Source organism: Phyllostomus hastatus, unplaced genomic scaffold (genome assembly GCF_019186645.2).
Source record: "Phyllostomus hastatus isolate PE091 unplaced genomic scaffold, TTU_PhHast_1.1 phas_contig_1162, whole genome shotgun sequence".
Lineage (NCBI taxonomy): Eukaryota > Metazoa > Chordata > Mammalia > Chiroptera > Phyllostomidae > Phyllostomus > Phyllostomus hastatus.
The window spans coordinates 711,338-736,671 of record NW_025333537.1 but is presented as its reverse complement, the minus strand read 5'-3'; the positions used below and the strand labels follow the sequence as shown (position 1 = coordinate 736,671).

Genomic DNA, 25,334 nt, shown 5'->3' with positions numbered 1-25,334 from the left:
GGCCCATGCGGTTAGGAAGGAATCGAGATCCAGACCGGTCTCTTCGGCCGGAACTCCTGTTGCTAACCATGAGGATACCCTGCTTCTCAAAAGGGCCAGACCCTTTTGTTTTAACAGCTGGGTACAAAGTACAGAAAGGCCAGTGGAACTTTCCAGAAGTGGAAGTGCCTACCAGCGGGGCGGGGGGGGGGGGGGATTGGGCAGTGAGTCCTTGGCAGTGACATTAGGACCCCCATCCCCAGCACGTACCTTAACGTCTTGCACGTAGTAGGTAGCCAGTAAGTACTTGCTGGTTCACCAGGTTCACGCAAAGCCTTTCTGAGCACTGTCGGGCAGGCTTCTGCCCCTGGTTTCTTTATTGCCATTCACAAAGCATCATTTTACCCACAAGCCCATGTAGAAGGGCTTTGGTAATCCCCACTGTGCAGAGGAAGAGACTGAGGCTAGTAGGAAGTGGGTCTAGACTTGACCCCAAGCCCTCAGGACTCTGGAGCTCCAGTTCTTTCCCTCAGCCTTGGAGCCACTCAGGGGACTGACTCAGGATGAGACCTGGACCCCAGACCCCAGATCCTTCCAGCGCAAGGGGCTGCTTCCTTCTCACACCCAAGGGGCAATTTATCCCACCAAAGTGCAACACTTTTCTCTCTTGCCACCTTCCACATTGGGAAAATGCACCCCCAACCTGCTGGCGTGACCATGGGCTGGTGCGTGCAGGTCCTCGCAGGAAGCCATTTGTGTCAAGGTCATTATCTCCCCTCTCCTCCCCAACCTCCAACGGCGGCCCCGGCCCCGAAATCCAGCTCAGCCTCGGCTTCACCCCGGGGGGTGGGGTTCCCTCAGCCAGCTTGGGCTAGGATTTCTTGAGCTGAAAATATCATTGAATCGTGGAATTTATTCTACTCCTTCCTTTACTGTTTGCTGATGTCTCCCGGGTGCTGTCCCTCCCCGGTCCCGCGGCAGCAGGGATGGGTCCCCTTTCAGAGCTTCCGATGGGTAGGTAGGCTGGGCCCGCAGCAGATGCAGAGAATACACCCCTGGGCGACCTCAGGCCTTTGCTCACCCTGTTCCCTCTGTCTCGTGGGTCCTCTCTCCTTCCTCGTGTGTGGCCCCTTTTTTGCAAAGGCTGCAACCAAATAGCCCTTCCTTCTTAGTGAGAAGAAAGCCCCGTTCGTTGGGTGTGTCCTACGTCAGGCGCCTGGAAGACAGGACTGGTGCTGAAAAGCAAACTTGGAACTCAGCCAAGGCAATGTGGACTCGGTTCCTGTCCGCTGAGTGAGTGAGGGTGGGTCGCCTCACCTCCCAGAGCCTCTGTCCGATGGAAGTGATGATAGCACCTGCCTTACTTGGTGGTCCCAGGGACAGGAGATAATGCATTTAAAAAGCATCTGGTCTCGTACCCGGGAGACAGCAGACACTTAATGTGAAAATGCTCTGCTTGGAGCAATTTAAACAATAATGTATATGCTGCCAACTACTGAGCTATTGCTGTGTCATGGGCACTGGGCATGGTATCCCTCATACCTCATTCCTTCGACATTGATCGAACACTTACTGTGTGCCAGGCATTGTTGTGGGCATTTGGGATGCATCAGTGAAAGGGAAAACTGGGGCCCTACATCCTTGCCCTCGTGGAGCTTGGTGGTCAGGGGGGACCTCGTGAGGATGGTGATGTTTGACTCCATGTTCCCCAATTCTCCAGCAAAAAGGACCTTGCCAGATGCAGACAGGGAAGGGTAGGTAGCCCGGTGTCTAAACACCCGCGGGAGGGAGCGAGCCCTGAGACACTTCAGAGGGGAGCATCCGGCCCTGCTCACTCAGTCCATCCCCACAAGAGGCACTGGGTACTGTTGTCCCCACTGGAGAGATGATGAGGCTGATGCTCAGAGAGGCTGAGGTCCCACAGGAGGGTCGCAGAGCTAGCAGGAGACATCCCTGGCTTGTCCCAAGTCCATGCAAAATGGAAGGCCTGGACCTTCTGTGGGTGGCGGCAGATGCAGAGAGGGCGCTGTGAAGGCCTTGGCACGCTGCCAGAGTGCAAGGCGGTGGGGGCTGCCCGCCCACCCCTGCGTGCCCACAGCCGGCTCCGCTCCGCATGCGCATCTTCGCGCCTCATTACTTCGCCAAGTCCTACTTCTGGTACTTTGTGTCTCAGCTGAAGAAGATGAAGAAATCTTCGGGGGAAAGCATTTACCGTGTGCAGGTGTGCGAGAAATTCCCGGGGGTGAAGAACTTTGGCCTCTGGCTGCACCGTGACTCCCACGGCGACACCCACGTGGACCGCGAGTACCGGACCTGACCGCTGGGGGCGCCATCACTCAGTGCTGCAGAGACGCGGGGCTCCCACCGTGCCCACCGCCACGCCGTCCAGGCTGTGAATGCGGAGGAGATCGCCGCCAACAAGTGCCCCCATCCTTTCCACAGCTCCAAGATCAAGTTCCCCCGTCCCACTGAGTCCTTCCTCAACACAAACCACTTTTTAAAAAAATTCGTTGATTTGAGAGAGAAAGAGAAACTTGATTTGTTGTTCTCTGTATTGATGCATTTATGGGTTGATTCTTGTCTGTGCCCTGACCAAGGATCCAACCCTCTCCCTGGAGGTATCAGGATGATGCTGTAACCAACTGAGCTACCCGGCCAGCGTCCCCACTACCTTCTTTTAGATGCAGAGCCTCCTGTCCCCTGGTCTGCCCAAATAGACGCCCTGGGAAAACACCAAGAACAGAAGAAAAGTAAGGCTTTGTTATGATCCAGAGCTCGGTGCCTCATCTGATGAATAGGGGGCGCTCTTGCGCCCCTCTCCTTGCTGTCCCACCTGGTTTTGAGGTGGCCTGTGGGCTCTTTCTCCAAGAAGCTAGTGCCAATTGTGCTGCGCGCACGTGGCTGTGCCTTATGTCCCCCAAGGGAACAGCACTGGATGGAGGAGCGGGAAAGGGACGCGTCACCTTCTCCTTCTGGGCTAGACTCCCCCGTCTTGGAGAGCCAGTCTCAGAACATCTGCTCCGATGAGCCCCAGCATATTAAACAGCCGCCGAAAATGCATTGTTGTCTCCTTCAATACATAGCAATTACATGGTGTGTTTTGCTCATTAGCAAGAAATTGACACAGAGGCAATCCTGCTTTTTAAATTACTGCTAATCTCACTGCACCTGTTGGAGAAAAAGGCAGGAGGAAAAAAACAAGGTTGGTAATAACCATTTCATGATATTTTTAAAACAAACACTTTCAGAACTCCCTTAAAAATAGCTTTAGGGGCTTTCGGGCTCCTGTCTTACTTTAAGAGGGGCCCTGGTGCCTCCCCGCCGCAGGTCGGCGTTGCTCTGTCCACGTCACGGGCTCCAATGCTGCCCGTGTCTGGGCACAAGGAACGAGGGAGGCCCCGGGGGGAGCCCAGCTTCCTCGAGTTCTTCAAAGTGAGACGTCTGGGTTAGCCGTGTGTTAAGAGACTTGGTGCGCAGCAGTGACAACCATCACACCTAAGAGGCTCATGGAAAACTGACTTCTCTTGGGGGAGTGGAGATAAGGGGTGCTCACACCTCCCCAGGGCTCAGAGATGGGGAGCCACTTGCCAAAATTACACAGCTCTCCCTGGAGCTGGCATTCAGACACGCTGCCCAGGATGGTTGGTAGGATCATGGTGCACAGGCCCCGTGTCCTGCCCAGGGCAGCCGCTTGCTGCACCAGCAGGCACTCCGCAGGCACGTCCCTACGCTGCTGCCATGCTGCTCCCTGACACCATCCTTCCCAGATCACCGCCAGGCCCTGGGGTGGGTCTCATTCTGGGGCCAAGCCCCTCTCTGGCTGGGGGGTCTTGGGCAAACCTCTCCACCTCTCCAAGCCTTCGCTCTCTCGTTTAGGGAACCGAGATGCTGATTGCGTACATCTCCAGCTTGCTGGTTGGTTGGCGAGGCCCGTGGGTGATCCTGAGGCAGAAGATGCTCACGGAACTGGGAAACGGTTCAGGAATTAAAACTGTGACTCTGCGGTTGGTCCCTTCTTGGAGCACATGCTGGGCACAGCCTGGAGTTAATGAGGACTTCCAGGCTTAGCACCGTGCTAAGTTCTATAGGTTCTTGACGAAGAATTCACTCATTCAAGCAGGAATACAATGCTGAGAGAATGCCCAGTCTTGGCAGACACTGGTCTAGGGGCAGGGTTACAGCAGGAAACAAACACCGAGTCCCATCCTCAGGGAGCTGATACTCTAACAGAGGGCCGCTGTAACAAAGTACCACAACCCGTGGGGTTGAAGACAATAGACATGTACCCTCCCCTGGCATAGAAATCTGCAGGCAGGTGTGGGAAGGCCAGTTCCCTCTGGGAGCTCTGATGGAGAGTCTGCTCCACGCCCTTCTCCTAGCTTCCGGTGGCTGGGACACCCCTTGATGTCCCTGGCTTGTAGATGTATCACTCCAGTCTCTGCCTTCGTTGTCACATGGTGCTCTCCTCTCTATGTGGGTGTCCAAGTGACTCTCTTCCCATAGGAGCACCAGGCATTGAATTAGGGTACCCCCTAACCCAGTGTGACCTCACCTTAACGTGATTACATCTGCAAAGACCCCATTTCCAAGTAGGGTCACCTTCACAGGTACCAGGGGTTACGGGTGAACATATCTTGCCAGTGGACTCAGTTTAACTGACTACAAGGACCTAAAAGGTAAACCAATGTGCACAGATTGTATCTAAGAGTGCTGGGTGCCACGGAGACAATGAAGCGGCGTGAGGAGGATTGCAAGCGATGAATGGTCAGTGGAGACCTCTGGGAAAAGCTGACATTGAGCCAAGAGCACTGAATGCATGAGGGCACGAGCCAGGCAGATACCTCTGGGAAGAGCATTCAGATTGAGAGACGAGCAAGTGCAAAGGCCCTGAGGTGGGGCCATGCTCGGGATGTGCAAGAGATAGCAAGAACCTACAGGTGGGGAAGGAGATGAGCGTGGCCAGATGGGGCAGCTGGTCATCTTAGAGACCCGGGGCTTTGGCTGTTACTCGGGATAATGGGGGTGGGAGGGATGGGGGGCGGGCATCGGAGGGGTTTGAGCCATGAGGTGACCTTGCCGTGCTTTAGGTCGTCAGGGTCCCAGTAGCTAATTCATGAAGATAGTAACAGGGCAAAGGCAGAGGAAGGGCAACTAAAAGCCGAGGAGCGAGCCCGCAAGTTCAAAGGACTTAGTCTGATGCTTCTGTTAGCCCCCTCCCCCCACCCCCAGAGAAGAAAAATCAGCCGAGTGGCCCCCACCCAAACTGCGAGTGTATTGCAGCTGTGAACCTTTCCGTACCACGCGTGGGTTAAGAAGCCCTGGGATGGCAGAGAATCACAATGGCCTTTGAGGCAAGTAAATTCAAACCATGTTTGCTTTCCAAGCACTTCACGATATTGTGTTTTGGGGTTCCCCTCCTGGGAAGCCCAGGGAGGAAGAACACAGGCTCCCCATGCTCAAAGGACTGACAGAGGAGGGGGCAACGCTCTGTGCACCCAGGACCCGCCACAGTGAGCTCTGGACTGGAGCAGCATTCATTCTGAATGGGGCATCAGGGAAGTCTCCCTGGAGGAGGCAGCGGCTGAGCTGAGCCTTTCAAAGATGGGTAGGGCTTGAGCAGAAAGTGTTGTGGTATGGACCTGCCTGGTCTTGGAGGAGGAACTTTGAGGAAGGTGTTGACTTTCTTAAATTTGTTTTTCCATCACAGTTGACGGTCAATACTATTTTGTATTTGTTTCGGATGTGCCGTGTAGTGGTTAGACAATCCCATCCTTTACAAAGGGCCCCCCGATAGTGTATCTCAGTTTGTGTCGTGGACGACTGAAGCAGGGAGTCAGCCGAGGGCAGGATCAGCTGACCCTGTGCCCTTTGCATTCTGCCCTCCTTTGTTTCTCCTTCCCAGGCACCCACTGGAAGCCTGGACTCATGCTGGGCAGCAGGGAAGCAACAATGAGCAGACAGTCCTGGTCCCTCTTGGAGCCCACGGGCTGGTGGGATTTTAATCCTCGTGCGCAGCTGTATTGTGGAGAGGGCGGAGGGGGTTAAGCACCACCACAAAGAGTTCGGTCTTGCTCCTTCCAGCACTGGGGAGCCATGGCGGGTTTCAAGCAGGGGAATGATATGATTGGAACTGAACAAGAGATAATCATCTGGGCAGCAGGTACAGGAGGGATTTGAAGTATCACACCCTGCCTTTATCTGGGGCTCTGTGGTCTACCCTCTTCCTGTGTGGGGGCGAGGTTGGGGATGGAGCGTCAGGGAAGGGAGAACAGGAGGCAGGTCTGGAAAGGGATGGAGGGTTTCCATGGCAACCTTGGCTTGCCCGTCGCCAAGGTAGCTCTGCAAATTCCCCAGGCATCATTCCCATGGACCTTGAAGCCGGCATCCCTGGCAGCTGAAAGCCTGACTTTAGAAAGACTGGGATGCGGTGCATTCGGGAAGGGAGGGGGAGAGGGAGGCGAGGCCAAGCTGTTCTGCTGGAACCAGGGTGCAGGCTCCTGGGAATCCCTCAGAACGCCCCTGAACCGCTTCTGCAGGTCTCCCCCCGCCCTCCGTGAGGCAGGGACCCTCCCAAGCCCGCCTTTCCCCCTTGCTTTGCATTCTACACAATGGGGGCCTCGGGGGCACCTGGAAAATGAGCCGATGTGGCCCCCATCCGGGTCCTGGGTCCCTGAGATGACTGGCAGTTCTGTTTGCCAAGGTCCCCCCACCGCGCCTGCTCCAGGGGAGGCAAGTCAGCGTGCCAGTGGTCATCGTTTCCTTCAGGTGTCAGGGCACCAGGCCCCCTCTCAGGCCGCCGCTGCCTGGCGTGTGACCTTGAGGAAGTCCCTTCCCTTCTTCTCATCCTCCCACTCCTTGCATGCCCGGTGGGCACACTGGCCCATTTCCTAGGCTCCGCCGGTTCTTTCGCCTGATTATTATTATTATTGTTATTGTTGCTGCTGCTGTTACCATAATCACTGCTATTATCAGTACTGTTCTACTGTTCTATAGAACCCCTACACTCTTGATCCCCGATGCCAAGGCAAGGATAATGTGTCCCATAAATATTCCACTTAGTTGAGAATATGAAATCATTATACCAAAGTGGACAGTGTAATACTGTTTTATCTTCTCTTACATAAACATGTATGAAGAGAGATCGTGGGAATTAAACACTATATCACCCATATGCGAAGACAGGATCGCTGGAGGATGTTGAGTCTTCTGAAGCAAGTTAATCCTTAAATAATATTCAATTGTCTTCCTCTCAATAACTGACCCAAATCTCCGATCGCTGAGCTCGCACACCAGGCCTGGGTGGTGTGTCCGTTCCCACCCTGGGATTGAGAATCCTTGTAAGATGGAACCCCTCCTCCTGTAGCAAAGCACACACATTCCTAGGCCTGGTATAGTTCGCGGCTGCATTCCCGCCCCCGACGCAGCTATTGGGCGCAGGGCTGACACTTCCACTGGAGGGTGGAAGGGGGAGGGAGGAGGGAGCGGGGCGGGCAGGTGCGGGGAAGACGCTTTCGGGGCCACTCACCCAGAGAAAAGGGCAGAGGCAGGACCTCCCGTATCTCTCAGTGACAACGCCAATCTTTTCCTTCCCGCCCCAGGGTTTCTCTTCTCTGCTTCACTCCCCGACACCCGGAGGGAGAAAACACTTACCTGTGCGATGCAACAGCATCCAAGTTCCAAACCTGCTGGTGCTCCTCCTCGCAACCGTCAACGAACCCCACGATACTTCTCCTGGCTTGTTGTCATTAATTGTGTTAAATGAGATAATATTTGTTGCGTACTTAGCACCGCGCCTGGAAATGTTTACTGCGCAGAACTGAATCTGTAATGGGTAGGGCATGTTAGCGTTGTTGTGGCTGCTCTTAATTAGGATATTAATAACCCCCTTCGTCAGCACAGCACTTTGGGACTTCCGACCCATTTTTCAATGTGGTGCCTTGTGACGCCGTCTGGGTGTCGATTTTCCCATCAGACAAATGGGGGGCGGTGACCACGCTAACCATGTGCAGTTGTTGGAAGGCCGTGCACTCGGTGCTGCGGGTCAATGTGTGTTGCAGACCCAGGAGGGCTGTGCAAGCATCAAGAGCCTGGTATTTTGTGCTGTCTGAGTGGAGAGGCGGAGACAACTCTGTGTCACATCGGCGGGAAGACCCCAGCTCTCATCCCAAGGTGTGAAATGACTGCTTGCCGTGCCGTTTGTCTCCCGGACCAGGCGCGCACTCGGCCCAAGTGCAGGCGGTGCACTTGCAGGGCAGAGAGGTCTCACTTATGTCATCCATGGGCCGCCAGGAGCACAGACTTGGGGGGTCACAGCATCTGGGTTCACCTCTGGGCTCTGCTACTTGCTCAGACAAGTCACTCCTCTCTCCTGGATTAACAAGTCCCCTCCCCTCCCCCCAAAAATAATACATGTCTACCGGAACCTCACAATATGACCTTGTTTGGAAATCGGTTAAGGTGAGGTCATATGGGATTAGAGGAGGCAGAGATGGGATTGGTGGGACATTGTCACACCGAATGCCCAGAAAGCCGTCTGGGCTCCATGACACTGGCTAAGTCGTCCCTAAGCCACCATGTCCTCCTCTGTAAGACAGGAATGGTGACATTCGTACCTCGGAGACACGAAGCCTTAAGTCCTTAATTAAGTGGAAACCACTATTGGTGTTTGGATTGTTGTAATCACCTCTTTTTCGCAGTTGAGAAAGTGAGGCACAGAGAGGTACAGTAACTCGCCCAAGGTTGCCCAGCACGTGGAGCACTTGATCCGGGTCCTGGATGTGGGACTCTGACTCTTACCTCATGTGCCTCAGGCCCCTCCTGGAGAAGCAACTTGCCTGCTGCTGCTAGAAGGAGATGGGATGATTGGCACTGGGGGCGGGGCTCTCCGAGCGGAAAACCAAAGGTTCGGCTGAAGGCGCATAAAACGCCGACTCCCTTTTCCTTGGTGTTGGTGAGCGAGTGAAAGAGGAACCTGGTTTTGGGGCCAAGAACCCCACGTGGTAGGTCTGGCTGCAGACTCGGCACAAACAGCCCAGCGGCAGAAGCTGCTGGGCCAGGCCGCCCTGCCCATGGCCCTGAGCCCTGCTGATGCCTTTGCGTTTCTTGCTCAGTGCTGGGCCCCAGAGGCTGCCCCAGGGCCTGCAGCAAGTGGAGGAGAGTCAGGCATCACGAGCTGGCAGTCTGGGGGGGCCGCAGAGGGAGGAGGCTTGGAGTCAGCTCCGCATTCAAGTCCCATCTCTGCCTTGTCTAATTTTAGATCCACACGCTTTGCCTTCTCAAGGCTAAGTTTTCTCCACTGTAAAGAGGGGTGTGACAGTTGCCGGCTTACCTCGGGGCTCCTCAGAAGCGTCTCCCTGAGACAGCAAAAGTGCCTGAACAGAGTCCGAGTCCCCTGCAAAGGGGCTGTCATCTCAGGGGCCGCCCAGAGGCATCTGTGGGGTTGAAAGCCCGCCCCAGGGCCAGGGAGACTCCAAACTGCACTTTCATCTGGCCTGTGGGAGCAGCGGGCCAGGTCTGCGTGCAGCCCCTCGTGCCCGGTACCAGTGGGGGTCTGCGCTCCACTCCCCACCCCCACCACCTATCCCCAGGATGCCTTCAGAGTCCCGAGAGCACCCCCATAAAAAAAAAACCCACTCGCATCCAAAGAGATAGCCCACACCATTGAAACCCATCAAGGCAGCACAACTCCAGGGGGGTCTGCAGACCCTCGGCAGCTTCCCGTGGGGACTGGTTAGGCATGCAGAGCCTTGGCCCCCATCCCAGGCCTCCTGAGTCCGAATCGGCATTTTAGCAAAATCCCAGGGGACTCGTGTACACGTGGGAGTTCAAGAAGCACCAAGCCAGGGAACGAGAGCAGGGGGAGGCTGGGGAGAAAGGAACCCGGGAAAGGGGGTAATTGAGATGTTTAGTGGTTTTGTACTTATTTTGGGTTTGCACCTGAAGGCCACATTCTCCCTGAGACCCTTGAAGGCCTTTGCGGGGTGAGAACCATTCCTGCCGCCCCCCAGATGTCTGACCCCCTGCCAACTGGTGTTCTGGAAACGAGGGTGGCATTCGCAATGACGTCAGTCTGAGGCCCGACTCTGGGCCAGGCACCATGCTAAGGGTTCAGGGAGCACGATCTCATTGCCTTGTCGCACCCACCAGGAGGGGCGGGTCTCACTGTTCACCCTCACTTTACGGATTTGGAACCTGAGGTCCTGTGGCTGGCCCAGCTCACAGGGCTGGCTATAATTTACGGCGAGTAAGTTACAAGCTGGGCTTTGAGCCAGGTCCTTGTGCTCCTAGGCCCCTCTGACCACTAGGCCACCCGGCCTTATTGGAATCCTAGGCTCCGCCTTCTGCTCTTGCTCACAAGCCTCTCACCTGCATTATTGTTTTTGCTGCTGCTGCTATTTAGTGGAGTCATGACATAGCTCATGATCGTGAGCTCGGTATCACTTCGTGGGACTCTTCAGTGGAATCTAACTCATTGCACACATTTTCAAGGACGTCAGTATTGCCCCCACGGGGACGAGAATCAGTTCTTGGTTCCTGGGTGTGTATAAAGCACCCAGACAGGCACACGGTACATAGTGCACAGGCTGATGTATCTGCAGGGTTAAATTTTCAGGGAAAAAAATTATTTGGGAAGGTTGCTGGCATGGATGGTAAAGAAGAATAAAAGATTTGAGGAACAGGTTTATGATATAGTTCATTCAACATTATCATTTGAAAAATCGGGTCAGGTGAATGCCTCGGAGGGCCACACTGCCCTGACCGAGTCAGCTTCACACGCTCATCCAGGGCTGTCCAACCCGAGGCCCGGGGGCTGCACGTGGCTCGGGATGGCTCTGCGTGCAGCCCGACACAAAATCGTAAGTTTACTTAAAACATTATGAGGTTTTCCGTGTGTGGGTTTGTTACTGTTTGTGTATTTAACGTGTGGCCCAAGACAACTCTTCTTCTTCCAGTGTGACCCATTGGCGCTGAAAGTCTGGCCGCCCCTGGTGCCAATCAGAGTAGGTGCTGGCAAGGCTGCTGTTACATGGGTGAGCTCGGATGTTGTGTCATTTGAAAGACCCCTCGGGAAAGCAACATGGCAACTCCACTCTGCTAGGGCTATGCAAATCCTCGTGCCCTCTGACGAACGAATTTCATCCCAGGGAATTTGTCCTTAGACGTGGATTCCACCGTAGCCCAAAGCGGTCTGCATGAAGACGCTCAGTATTAGCTACAACTAGCACTGAAGGGAAACAAGAAGGAAGGGGCGAGGGAAAGAGGGGGGGGGGCAGGAGGGAGGGGAGGAGGGAGGGGTGTACAATAAAAACAACGCATGGCATGCAACACAGAACACAGAGTGCTGCGCATGTAGCCAGCACGTCAGAGAGAGAGGCACTCCATGCATCCCCACCCCCAACTAGCAGGAAGGTAGGAAGAAGGGAGCCTCTGTCCTATCTGCGGGGATCGGGGAAGGAGGGGTGGGGCTGGGGTTACATTTCAGAAGGTCAGGAATCCAGCAAGCTAAGACCATGGCCAGCTGCTAAGTCAGCGAGCATCCTGTATGGGTGTTAGCTTAGTTTAGTTTAGTTCAGTTTAGTTTGGTTTAGTTTGGTTTACTTAGCACTAAACTTAGCATAGCCTTCTCTCCCACTGCCCATTTGCCTCTGGCCTAGGGGTGGGAAGGCATGGGAAGGCACTATCTCTCTAAGGCCCGGTCTTCTGCATTTACACGGTTCGCCTCTGCTGCTCGCAGGACCCTGGTGCATGCTTTGGGAAGCCCGCCAGTCCCCAATAGCCACGCCCCCCCCATCCCCAGGAGGCCTGAGAGAGACCTACAATCCCCTGTGATGTATAAATATCAGAAGGCTTAGGTTTTCAAAGTGTGAGAGGCGCCGCTAACAAAGACGATGAGCTGCACAACCCTCCTGGCCTCTCGTACGTGGATGAGAAGGACTTCCTGTGGGTTTTATAAACTGGGGCCAAAACACAGCACTCGAGACCAGCTTGAGAAATGACCACTGACCACCAAGAGAAGCTTTTGCCACGGCGGGGACTAGGCTTATCTCCGTCATCCTAGATGACCTCGCCATCGTCTAGGCCCCTAGGTGCTGGGAAGAGAGTCCTGGGTCTGTCACTTCCATGCCCGTCAGTCCCCAGCACCAAGGACCTTGCCATAGGAGGACTCAGGATGACCCGTGGCAGGTGTCCCAGCCCCCGGTGTTCACTCAGCACCGGGGCGGTCGCCCTGCTGAACACTGGAGTCCAAGGAAGGCAAACCAGACAGGGCCCCTGCCCTACGAAGCCAAGTGAGGCAGATGAACAGGAATCCCATAATTTAAAATTTTAAAGACCACTGTGAAGCGACACCTGGGATTTCTGTACCATTGTGAGACCACACGACGGGGGGTTAAGATCAAGGAAGTGATGGTGAAGCTGAAGCCTCAAGGCGGATCAGGAGGAGAGGAGGGGAGGGGAAGGCAGGGGAGGGGAGGGCAGGGGAGGGGAGGGGAGGGGAGGGAGCATTCTGTGGGCAAAGGCCTGTTGTCTCAGTCATCCTTCTCCCGCCCTCCCTGGTCACAAAGCAAGGCAGGAAAATAAATGAGCAGAGACAAAAATCGGGAGGAGAGTGAGCAAAAACGTGGAAAAAGGGGGGAAGTGAGTATCAGACGAGGTGAAGAGTGAGAAGCAGGGAAGTGGTGGGGTACTGACAGGTGAGAGGGAGGTGCAGGTAAAAGAATAACCGAGGCACATGGGGGCACGGAGACACGCTGACGAGCGAGCAAAGGAAACGGGTAAGAGACCAGCTGGGTGAGGAGGAGACCCACATGTGAATGAAAAGCAGGTGTCCTCCCTTCCAGCATCCCCGAGGCCCATGTGGTCCAAGGGCTCTGTCTGAACAAAGGGAATGTAGCAAACACAGAAGAGGTGCCCACGGCTTGCTCTGCACCCCGGGGCAGAAGGTCTCAGCCTTGTCTGCAACTTTGGAATCGCCTGAGAGCTTTAAAAAAACACAGGTGCCTTGGTGCCATCCCAAAGGTGCTGAGGCAGTGGGTTTGGATGTGGCCTGGGGGTGGGGCTCCCCAGGCGGCTTTGATGTACTCGCAGGGGTCAGGCCCTGGACCAGCAGCATCAGCAGCACCGGGGACCCTGGGAGAAATGCCACACTGGGGGCCCTTCCCCAGAACTGCTGAATCAGGGCCCCTGGGTCAGTGCGCAGCACTCTGTACCTTCACAAGCCCTCCCGGGGCATCCTGACGCCGAGTCCGGTCTGAGATCCACGGCCATGGAGGGAGTTTGTCCCCTGCTGAGAGCCCTTCAAGGAGAAGCCTGGTCCTGTTCCAGCAGGAAAGGCTTAGGGTAGATGCTCAGAGGGACAGGGTCCGGACTCCTCAGCATGACAGTCAGGACCACCGTGGCCTGGGCCAGAGGTTCCCCGTGGGGGTGGGGAGCATCTTTGCTCCTCAAGGGCCACATGGCAATGTCCGTGGTCGTGTTTGGTTGTCACCATTGGTGTGGGGGCTGCTTTTGGCACCTAAGGGGTAGAGGCCGGGGAGGCTGGTAAACATTCCACCGTGTGCTGGACACACACACCCCCCCACACACACGCAGACAACGGTCTAGTCCACATGCAACGGTGTCAAGGCTGAGGAACCCTGATGCAGGTGAATGTGCTGAGCAAGGACCTAGTTTCCCAAGAGAGGCACCCAGTGTGAAGTGCGTTCTTCCTAATCCCACTCCTGTAAGTTTATAATCTGAAAACAATGTAACACTCACCTGAGGATATGTTCACTGCTATTAGAGAGCAAGGAGGAAGAGAGAAAGACATCGAAGTGAGAGAGAAACATCGACTGGTTGCCTCCCATATAGTCCCGATCAGGGATTGAACCTGCAACCCAGGTAGGTGCCCTGACTGGGGATCGAACCCACAATCATTCAGTGTAGGAGACAACGCTCCAACCACCTGAGCCTCCTGGCCAGGGCACTCCTGTAAGTTTCTAGACAACGGGCCTGGAAGGAAGCCTTCCAGATCCCATTCAACTCTCTCACTTCGCAGGAGAGGAAACAAGCTGAGAACAGCTGCCAGGGTCTCACGGCGCTCCATTAAGCCATCCCGTCAGTATTCGGTGAGGATTTACTATGCACGAGGTGCTGTGCTGGCACAAGGGAGACAGTGGTAGACCAGGCAGGGATGACTCCTGTGCCCATGGACCTCACAGTAAACAGGACACCAGTGAAATGGTGAGGACTTCTTAATTCCCGGTGGCTGGAGAAGGCCCATTGGAGGAGATAGTGTTCGTGGTGGGACCTGAAGACTGATCAGGGGCAGCCGTGGGGAGGGGGGCCAGGTGGCGCAAAGGGTCCCCGTCTCAGGTGGTCGAGCTTGCAAAGACAGGCTGGCTTTTCCCTGCAGCTGCCTGTCTGCAGCTCACCGATCTGGAGGGAGTTGCTGGGACTCGGATGAGAATAGGCATTTAACCTCCAAGCAGCATTCGGAGTCTTACGTAAACCCCCGGGGAGTTTATCACCTCTAAGACCCTGATAACATCTGTATTAGAAACAGGAATCCAACCGGACTGCTTGTGAAAGATTAGCTTTAGTTCTTCCAGGGGAATAAATGGCTTATCCCAACTCGGGCCTGTTTTATCCGTGTGCAGCTGCCAGCCAGCCACCCTCCGTCCCCGTCAAGATGGGCACTCGAGGGCTCCTGAAACAAGCCCGTCATCCCCAACTCAGTCCAGATGAGAAGTCTTTTGTGAGCACCCACTGTGCCTGGGTCTTGGTGGGTAGTTGTGGGGGGTGGGGCCAGCAGAGAAGGTGCAGCCTCCACTTTTGAAATACAGTCAGCCTTTTGTACCTGTGGGTTCTGCGTCCATGGATTCAACCAACTGGGGATCAAAACTATTCGGGGAAAAAGGGTACGTTGTTGGTGATGTGTGCTGTGTGGGGAGGACTGCAGATGGTTGCATCCGTATTGAATGTGTGCAGACTTCTCTTCTCATCATTATCCCCAAGCAATGCAGTATAGCACCCGTTCACTTAACATTTACGTTGTAGAGGCATTTAGCAAGGCACCTAGTAAGGAATCCAGAGATAAAGTGTATGGAGGGTGTGTGTAGGTTATATGCAAATACAACTACAACATTTGCTATAAGCTACTCGAGCATCTGCAGCATTGGGCATCCAAGGGGCGTCCTGGAACCAATCCCCCATGGATACTGAAGTAGGCATCACTATATATTTTTTATTCTATTTTAAGTGAGGAAATTTGGGTATAAGGACATGCCATGCAGCTATAAAATTGCAGAACTGGATTCAAACCCAGGCAATCTGGCTGTTGGGCTGATCTAACTAATCACTATGCATATACCAAATGTATCTAGAAATGTATATATAGTTCTGTGTATTTGGATTATTGAATTGCAAAGGATCTGGGGTGGGAACTTGGGGAGTCAAGGCTGTAAATGCCGAATTGAAGGGGCTTATACACAATCTGTGGGAGAGTCAGACCCGAGCCTGAGGGTTAGGTCTGAAGGACTTTAAGCAAAGGGGTAATATGGTCATATTGGAATTTTAGAAAAGTTACCATGAAAAGAGAATCTTTTGGAGGGAGAGCCTGGGATGAGGGCAGCCAGTAGGAAGCTGTCGTAATCACCCAGGCAAGAGATGGTGGTGGTCTGGGTGGCCAGGTGGGGGTGGAGGAGTGGTGAAGTTGAGAGAATGAACAACCCTAAGACTTTGTGACTGATTGGATATGAAGGGGGCGAAATGGAAGACTTCCTGATTTCTAGCTTGAGCTAGGACTACCACAAGAGCTGACGTGAGAAGAAAACTATATTGTTGTGAGGAGGAAATGGGCTGGCGCCAAGAAGGGTGGGAGAGTTGTTGTTGATGTGTCCCTCCACCCTTGACCATCTTGGGAAGAACTGGGGGCAACTCTCCTAAGTCCACAGGAATGGTGGTCAAACTAGAGTTCTGCCTTGAGGTACAGGTGAAGGTGAGGAACCCATGGGATCTCAGCAGCAGGTCCACTCTGTTCTAACTAAGAAAGGCCTACAAAGTAGGCAAAGCCTACTCAGAAAGTCTACCAAGAAAGACTAAAACACAGATCCATAGGGGTTAGGAAAAGGCAGGAATGAGTACAGCAGAAGAGTGCGTGGCAAAAAGTAAAAAAAAAAAAAGGAATCAGGTGGGTAGAAAGAAGACTGGACTTACTTACAGAGATACGATGAAGTGCCTTAACACAGATATAGGAGCTCTTAAGGGCACAAGAGCCACTCCAGGAATAGTTCTTGTACTTAGGAAAGGCGCCCAAGTGGGCTGCTGTCCATTGTCCTGAAACAGCATTCTACGACAGGGTGTATACGGTGCCTTCATCTCGTCCTGGAAGACTGATCGTGTCTGCCATTTCTCTCCTTGTGCTCATAGTTTCTCTTAATTTCTTTATGGAAAGTTTGTGATTCCCATGCTACTGAAGAAGAACAAATGAACCATAAGTTATGCCTGGCCGATTAGGCATCTAATCTTATGAATGTTTGATTATCTTTTGAACAGTTACAAAATAGTTTCCCCCCTGGGAACTTGGATAGGGAACTCATCCTCTCCCCTGTATCATGATTTATCATCTTAGAGATCTAAAAGAGGAATTAGATATTCACAGTGCAAAGATAAACATCAGTCGGAGACATATATTTTCTGTCTTCATCAAAAAAAACACTTATTGGTCACTCAGTCTACTGCGAGGAATCAGGAAGTAGGGTGTATGGAAATGAATCGGGTTCCTGCCCCTATGACATGTACAATCTAATGGAGAAGACAGACATTAAACAAATAGTTCAGTTGACAGGGGCTAAGCAGTGTGGACAAAAAGAGAGAGGGTTCTGTAGAAGATAACCTCACAGGGTGATCTGATCACAAATCCCTAAATGAGCAAGTCATGGTGGGTAGTCATGCCCCAGACGTATAACTTCTTAGTGGAAGGTTTACCTTTGCATTAAGCAAGCCCTGTCCACGGCTTCTATGCATCTAGGTTAACACACCTTTGAAATAAGACATAACCACCCTCCAGAGAGCACATAATCTTGTTAAGTATCCTGTAATCCAAACTCCAATTTGCTTCCTCCCACCTCCATTTGATTTTCCTTACATGCCCTGCTTAATTTCAAATGTATGAAGGACGCTTCGAAACTATTATTCTCTGGAGCATTTGAGATCTTGTTCCCTGACATATGTCATCAGTTTGGCTCAAATAAAGTCGTAAAAATTCTCTACAGGTTTGGACATTTCTTACATTGACTGTAGCATGTGCTTATGAAGCATGCAGCACTAGGTGCTACAAGAATACAAAGTCGGCCAGCCCTGGCTGGGTGGCTCAGTTGATTGGAGCATCGTCCTGTACACCAAAAGGTTATAGGTTCAATTCCCAGTCAGAATAAATACCTATGATGCAGGTTTGATCCCTAGTCGGGGCATGTACAGGAGGCAACAGATCAATGTTCCATTCTCACATCAATGATTGTCTCTCTCATTCATGTTTCTCTTTCTCTCCTTTCTTCTCTCTCTAAAATCAATAAACAACATGTCTTCAGTGAAGATTTAAAAAAAAATTTTAAAGAATACAAAGTTGGCCAAAGTAAAGCCTCTCCTTTCAAAGAATATAGTTGGGATGGTGGAGGAGACACAGATAAAAACAGGTTACAATGACAAAAGAGGACACAGGCATTTCAGAGAAGTGAGCTGGAACTGGAGAGATTGGGGATGGCTTTGAGGAAGAGGTGGACTTGATCAAAGAGAAACAGCAGACGGAGGTCACCAAAGGACTTAGATCATCCAAGTCTTCCCGGGTGGGGAGGGGTCAGCCTGAATGATTCAGAGTCAGAAGGAGACAAAATTGGGAGCTCTGTTTGGTCCAGCCCCGGAGTGTCTTGAAAGCCTAGTGAAACCATTGGTTTTCTTCCAGGGGTAGGGAGCTAGGTTGTACTGGGATGAAAGAGAAATTCCAGGAATAGTAAACTGGTGACCAAAGAGAAAATTGTGGACAGGAAAAAGAAAAAACGGAATCTGCAATCCACTGCGGGGAGAGGAAGAAGGTATGGTCGGCAGGAGACTCAGCCACGCAGATCCGCATGGCCATCTATAGAAATTTCGGGAGTGGGGGGGAATATGTTCATCTAGATGTGGCCCAGGAACCCAGGAGGCAGCAGGCAAAGCCCTTCCTTTATTTGTTTATTCAAGAATTTACTTAGTTCCTGTATGTGCCTGTCTCAGAGCTGTGGGTACTAACTTTATAAAAGCAGATGTCATTCCCACACTCAAGCTTCTTTCCCAGGGGGAAGGACAAACATTGAAGAAGTAATTAGAAGCACAGGGAGCTCAGGGAGCATGTAATGGGGACTGACCTAGTCCAGAAATCTGCAGGGGTGATGTTTAAGCAAACAGCCTCAACTCCTAGTGAGAAAGGGTAGGATGGGGACAGGAGGACCCACACGTGCACAACTTGATGGAAGGCTGCAGAAAGCCCAAGATGGGAAGCCCAAATTATTTCCTATGAGAAAGGTCAGTCTAAAGAGATAACCAGCATGAGGTCATGAGAATCCAAAAGCATCAAAAAAGACAAGGACTTGTTGAACATAAAACAGAGGACTTTGGTTCCTCTACAACCTGCAAAATGACTAAGGTCATATTTTAGATCTTTGACACATGTCTCCCCTTCTCCCCAAAGTGTTCTCCTGATAGACTGATGACTACTCAGTCTCAGATCTAATGCCACCTCCTCCAGGAAGCCTTCCAGAACACCCAGCCCTGGCTCCCCTAAACTCTTATGGGAAGGACTCAATACCAATCAATACTTTCCTGCTGCCCATGGTCTACTGGGTGCCAGACACCGTATTTGTCCTTCTCTTGGTCTCACTCTCACCACCACCCAGGAGGTAAACATTGGTACCTGGATACATATCACAGCAGAGCCCACAGCCCAGGTTGCCAAGTTCCAGTCTACGGCTTAGTGTGTAACCTAGAGCAGGCACACCCTCCTCCCTGAGCCTCATTGTCCTCGCCTGGACCCCAAAGCTGACAGCAGTAACCCCGACTTGCGAGTGCATGATTGAGGGTCAAGGGTGACATGCGTGTCAGTCACTGAGCACTGTGCCTGCCCATCCATGTCTCCACCACCAGACAAGGAGCCAAGACTCAGGGCAGTGAAATGAGTCATCCAAGGTCACTTGGTGAGTAAGTGGCAGACTCTGGGTCTGAATCCGGGTCTCCGGAACTACAGAAGCCACCTTCTCTGTATCCTGCCCCATGCCTATATTGGTCCTTTCACCATCTCAAACCATGCACTTAAGAAACACAGAGTATATGCTTCACTCTGCACAAATGTCATCTCACTTATTCTTCCCAACAACCAACCGAGAGAGCCAGTGTCCCCTTTCTGCAGTGACCTACATGACAAACCCAATCTTCCTTCCCAAACTAGGCTTTGCTCCGCATTCCCCTTCTTGCGGAAGTCTCCGCCCTCTACCTGCTTGCTCAAGCAGAAACCTGGGCACCATCCTGACACCTCTTCCTCTTTCAACCCACCCCCTCTGCAAATCCGACCCAACCCCCAGACCTCTCAGCCCTACGAAGCTCTCTGCTGCTAGCTAAGCCTCACCATCTTTCACCTGGACCGGCCTCTTTGCTTTCAGCCCTCTCCCCTCCCCAAGCTTCAGCCAGAAAAGTAGAATGGCCTTTGCAAAGTTAGCAGTGTCACCTCCGCCACATTGCTTTTGAGGTAACTCTAAACCCTTCCACAGGGACAGCTAAGATGACCTTTGGCCACCTCTCAGAGCGGGGATTTCAATCACAACACTTACTGCTAGTAACACAAAGAATAAACTCAGGGTCATTCCAGTTCGGGGCTGTCGTCAGACTCGGGGGCCCCATTCGCTGGTGCACCACTGTGGGGGAGGATGCTTATCTTTGGTGACTGCGGGGGCACAGAGGGTGACCACTGAGCACAGACTTTGGCAGGGCTCCCTGGGAGGAGCCTCGGGCAGCAAGGGCAGTATTGTTGGAGCTGAGCTCCTGAGTCTGCGGTCTGATCTTGTCCCTTTCCAGCTGTGTGACTTGGGGCGAGTCGCCTAACCTCTCTGAGCCTTAGTTCTGTTTACTACACAAACACAAGTGAGGAAGATGAATGAAACAAGCTATATAATCTCAAGTTTAACCCAAAACTAGGGCCTTAGTTTGAACCACATGAACTTGCCAAAGCTTACCTTTTTCTACTTTTTCTACTTTTCACCACTAAAATGGTAATGTCATATATTCATACTTCAAACCAGAAACTGGCTAACTTTTTCTGCAAAGGGCCATACAGTAAATAGCTTAGCTTTTTGCTGGCCGTTCCTTCTCTGCGACAATGACTTAACTCTGTCCTTGTAGCCGTAGACAATACCTAAAAGAGAAAACAGGCTGTGTTCCAATAAAACTTTATTTACAATAACAGGTGGTAGGCCGGATTTAGCTCATGGGCTGCAGTGTGCCGACCTCTGCTTTCCACCCATGGATTTTCATTTGTCAATAGTAGATGCGGAACTTTCACCGGACAGCTGTGAGTGCCTAGCGGTTCCCAGCGAGCAGTAAATACAGGTTCATCTCATGGCTCGTATCCTCTCCCGAGAAAGGCGCCTTACAGAGAAGCTGCACGTGGCTGTCCTACGGGGTGTGGTGTGTTCATATGGCACTAGTTGTGTTTCTAGGGCTGGAGGGATCACACAGCACTGACCCCTCCTCCACTCAGTCCCACTCTCACTGGCATCATGGGCCGTGCTGAGGGACACGGGTCCTCCCCACCAAAATGCCCTGCGGGGGCTGCGGAAGATGGTGTCGCCGGGGCAAGATTTCTTGAACTGGCACCTTGTGTACCTCTCCTGTTGACCTTTAGCGTAAGCTCCTTCCCCTTCCCGTCGCCTGGAAACCTCCTCCGAGCCTGACACGAATTCAGAGCTGCTCGCGCACGCAAGTTCTGAGCTAGGAAGGAAATGATTGCCTCTACCAAATGAGGCCAAGTAATACCCGTTTTCTCCAGGGGAAATTATTTAAATAGCATCAAAATCAATTTCCGTGCCATTAAATATTCTGGTCTGTGTTTTAATTGAGACGATTACATATTCCCCAAAAAGAGAAGAGCTATTTGAAGAATGGTGTCTTTTCTGTCTCCCTCTCGCTGGAACTGACGAGGATAGCACCTCGGAGAGCCGCAGACCGCCGGCGAGCCCGCCTCGGTTCCTCTTCATCTTCTTTAGCGCTAACCTGGTTTGTTATTTTTCTTTAAGAAATAAAAATGGAGCTCTGAGAGGCACCCAGGGCACTGGGAACTCTGAGTTCTTCAAATAGAATAAACCAGGTCATTCTCTCTTCTCCGCAAGGGATCTCGGGTTTGTGGTTGGTTCCAAGCGGTAGGTGGCCCAGTAGCTGGCAGGTATGTTTAGTCAAAGGGGACAGAGGGATGGGGGTCTTCCCCAACCTTTGCTGCCCCAGGCGCTCGCTCTCTGGCTCCCGAAAGGAGTCCCTGTCTGGTGGGGAAGAGGGGTCTGAAAACAAGGCATTAAACTGCAACACACCAAGAGCGAGAACAGCAACCAGGGCCCAGCAAGTGTTCCCACAGCCCTCCCCCTGGTGGCAGTTAATTCCTGTGTCATGCTTTCCTTCACGTCTGTCTTTCCTTCTAGACTTTCAGCTCCAGGGAGTCGGAGACGAAGTCAGTCCTATTTTTGCTCTTTCCCCAGTGCCTAGACGAGTAGGAGACATGGAGCAGGGGCTCAATGAAACTAAGTGAATAAAGAAAGGCAGGCAGGCAAGGAGGATGGGGGAAGGAAGGAAGGAAGGAAGGAAGGGAGGGAGGGAGGGAGGGAGGGGGGAGGGAAGGAGGAAGGGAGGGAGGGAGGGAGGAAAGGAGGCTGGAGGGAGGAGTACTTAGGCCTTCCAGAGGAATGTGAAGAAGGCTGTACAGAGAGATGATGTTAGGGCCAAGACATACTAGTATGAGTAGAGGCTCACCCGATGGCTGAGAAGAGAAGAGGGTACTTCTGACAGAGGAAATCACATGCACAAAGTCACAACAATAGAATTCAATTCAGAGCTGACACATTGAGGGTCTACTGCGTTCTAGGCTCTTTGCAGACATCTGCTCATTTGATTCTCACAACTACCCTATGAGGTTGTGCTCTTATGCCCATTTCACAAGTAAAGAGACTGAGGCCGTGGAGGTTCACTCGAAGCTCTGAGAAAATGGCAAAAATATGATTCAGGGACTCCAGGCTTGTTTGTAGCCACCGTGTTTTATTGTCTGCCCTTCCAAAACATGGGATTTGAGAAATGTCAAGGCGTTGGAAATGGTTGTAGGCCAGGTGCTGGAAAATAAAACGCAAGGCTGGAAATGCATTCAAGAACCTTTCTGTGGTGAGCCTGGAAGGCAAGACTAAAGATTTTGGACTTCCATGTATAAGTCCATGTTTCCCAGACTGGAATTCGGAGGAAGCCTATTATACAAGTGAGACGTGGACAAAGGGGAGAGTGGGAGGAAGGAAGGAAGGAAGGAAGGAAGGAAGGAAGGAAGGAAGGAAGGAAGGAAGGAAGAAGGAAGGAAGGAAGAAGGGAGGGAGGGAGGAAAGGAGGCTGGTGTGCAAACGACTTGAGAAGCATGGTTTAAACCAAGCTGGACACATTTTCTCATTGCAGCCAGACTTGTCAGAACCTTTACCTTGAAGGCGGGCATTGTAATTGTCCGAGAGGAGAAGGAAGCATCTCCAAACTTCCTGCAGGGTCACACCCCTCAATGGCTCCCAGGACAGTGCATCTGGAATGGCCCATCTAGACCATGGAGAGTCACGGAGGGGTTTTAAGGCAGGGGATGGGTCAGAAGGGGATCACTAGGGCTGAAGGGAAGGTGACTGGACAGAAGAAAAACAGGAGTTAGATCTGGAGGATCTGCTGAGTTCAAGATCCTCCCAGGCAGGATGTATGGGAAGGCGAAGGGGGTGGGGCGGGGGGCTGGCCTGCATCTGGCCCACAGGCATCAAAGAGAGGCTTCTACTCACAGTGGCCTCAGTGGGGGAAGAAACTGAATTCACACGCACAGTATTAGCCAAACAAAGCCATGTTGCTTCTGTATAGAACAATGGACTGGCTTTTCAGGGTAATTTAATGGCAGTGGCGCATTGCCCAGGCCATCAGTTAAATTCCAATCCAATTTCCTTGCAAAGCATTATCTGCCTTGGGAGTTCCTTTTTAACGTGGAGCAGATCTGGCTGATGAGGCAGGAAGATGGATCAGCCAAACTGCACAATGAGTCTGCCTCTCACGAGGGCCGGTCTCTCAGCCCTTGCCTCCCCTTCCGAAGGAGGTCACCAGCATCACCGGAAACTTAGACAGAATCAGATCACAGAACAGTGTGAGAGCAATAGGCAGAGTCTCATGTAGCCTGATCACTCCACCCCTATCCCGCCTAGGAGGAAACTGAGGCTCAGGGAGGAGGGATGGCATGATCAAGGTCATACAACCATTAAGTTAGCTTCCTGAACTGGGCTCCCAGCACTGACTTTTGTTCATTACGGTGCATTCTCCCTGCAGCAAAAAAAAAAAAAAAAACGGGGTTAGAGCCTCACTCTGATCATATAAACCTTGTGCTAAAAATTCTCCAGAAGCATCCCGAGAGTTGTGGGCCAGTGCGCATAGGCCGGAGTTTCTTTGTGGCCGGGGCTGCTCTGTGCAGGGTGGATGTTGAAGTCCTGGCCTGGTGGCTAAGTGGGTTAGAGCATCGTCCCAATATGCCAAGGTGTTGGGCTCGGCCACCGGTCAGGGCACATACAAGAAGCAACCAATGAATGCATAAGCAAGTGAATGAGTGGAACAACAAATAGCTCACTCTCGTGCACGCTCTCTCTCTCTCTCTCTCTCTCTCTCTGAAGTCAATCAATCAATAACAACTTAAAAGGCACACTCCCTCCCAAGAGCACACCCATGCCTTCCCCTGCTCCTCTTCTTGACCCACAGGCGTGCGTCTCCTAAGCTCTCAGGGGCCCCATGAGACTCGCAACCAGGAGAGCTGCAGGCAGCAGCAGCTTGCCCCGGGCCAACCCCCTGCACCGGTCTCCAAGGCCCCCTTTTCTCTGACTCTCCAGGAAGCTGACAGCAGCGCCACCTTGGCTCACTCCTTTCCCACAATGGGTCTAGGGAGCCACACAGCCCTCCCCAGGATCTCTCCTGCTGCTGCTTCTAGTCCAAGCTCTCCCTTGTTTCCCTGTCTCCAGCTTTAGTAAACATACTCTCGAAATAATTTTTATAAAAGGATATTGAGGGGCATCCCTGACCTCTGCCCACTCTACCCACTAGATAACAGTAGTGTCTCCCCACACCAGTGAGGCCAACCAAAACACTGTCTCCAGACATTTCTAAGTGTCCCCTGGAGGCACCGTTACCCCCAGCTGAGAACCACTGACCCAGGGGAAAAAAAATCCTGGAGAGCAAAATATGTTTGACGGAAGGTTAGGGAATCCACGCTGGCTGCTTTGCTCACTGGCTGTGAGGCCTTTGGCAAGGTCCTTTACCTCTCCAAGCCTCAATTTACTCATCTGTAGAATGGGAGGTATAATTTCTCTTCCACAAGATTGTTCTAGAATTGACTAAGGCAATGGATGTGATGGTGCAGTGTGCATGAAAAAGTGTAAAAGTATCCTATGATTAACCATCATGGCGTTCAATGCAACTTGATGTAGTTATAGGGGAATTATGGAATATAATTGACTCTATGCCCAGAAGTTTCAAAGACAAGGTTCTCAAACACCAATTCATCTGGGTACTTGGTAGAAGTGCAGATTCCTTGGTCGCATGCTCCAAAATTCTAACGGAGGGGGCCTGGGGTGAAGCCTGCATTTGAAAAATAAGCCCGGAAGATTCTGCTTCAATTGGTCTTTTGAAAAAACACCCATCTGAGCTCTGCTGCTATGGTGTCTCCACCTACGTAGACTGGTTCAGGGTCTGCAAGGCCATGCACGTGCCCAAGTTCAGTGAGGGCTGCAGGCTGCACGCACCTGGCCCGTGGTGGAAGGTGCCTTGTCAGGCGATGGTAAGGATGTGGCTCCAGGAGAGCCTGCTGGCCGTGGGCATCTCTGGGCTGTGCACAGCGCTGCTGCAGGCCTTGGGCCTGACCTTCGCTGTGACCACGTACCGCCAGAGGGGGAAGGCGGACACCTGCTTCAGGTAGGCCACCCGCTTCCTGCCCCTGAGCTTCACTGCCCAAGGATGTCGCCCACCCAGGAGATGGCCTCATGCCACTGCAGGCCTCTGCACCAGCCTGGGCATGGGGGAGGGGAGGGACAGGCAACAGAGACTCCAGG

General features: G+C 52.5%; 1 protein-coding gene and 1 pseudogene across 1 annotated transcript in view; both read left to right on the top strand.

The window, feature by feature from the left end:
- The window catches only part of SEZ6L (seizure related 6 homolog like), a 163,026-nt gene that overhangs the window by 61,564 nt on the left and 76,128 nt on the right, over nt 1–25,334 (top strand). The gene's annotated exons all lie outside the window — the stretch shown is intronic.
- On the top strand, nt 2,093–25,201 carry LOC123821605 (annotated as a pseudogene).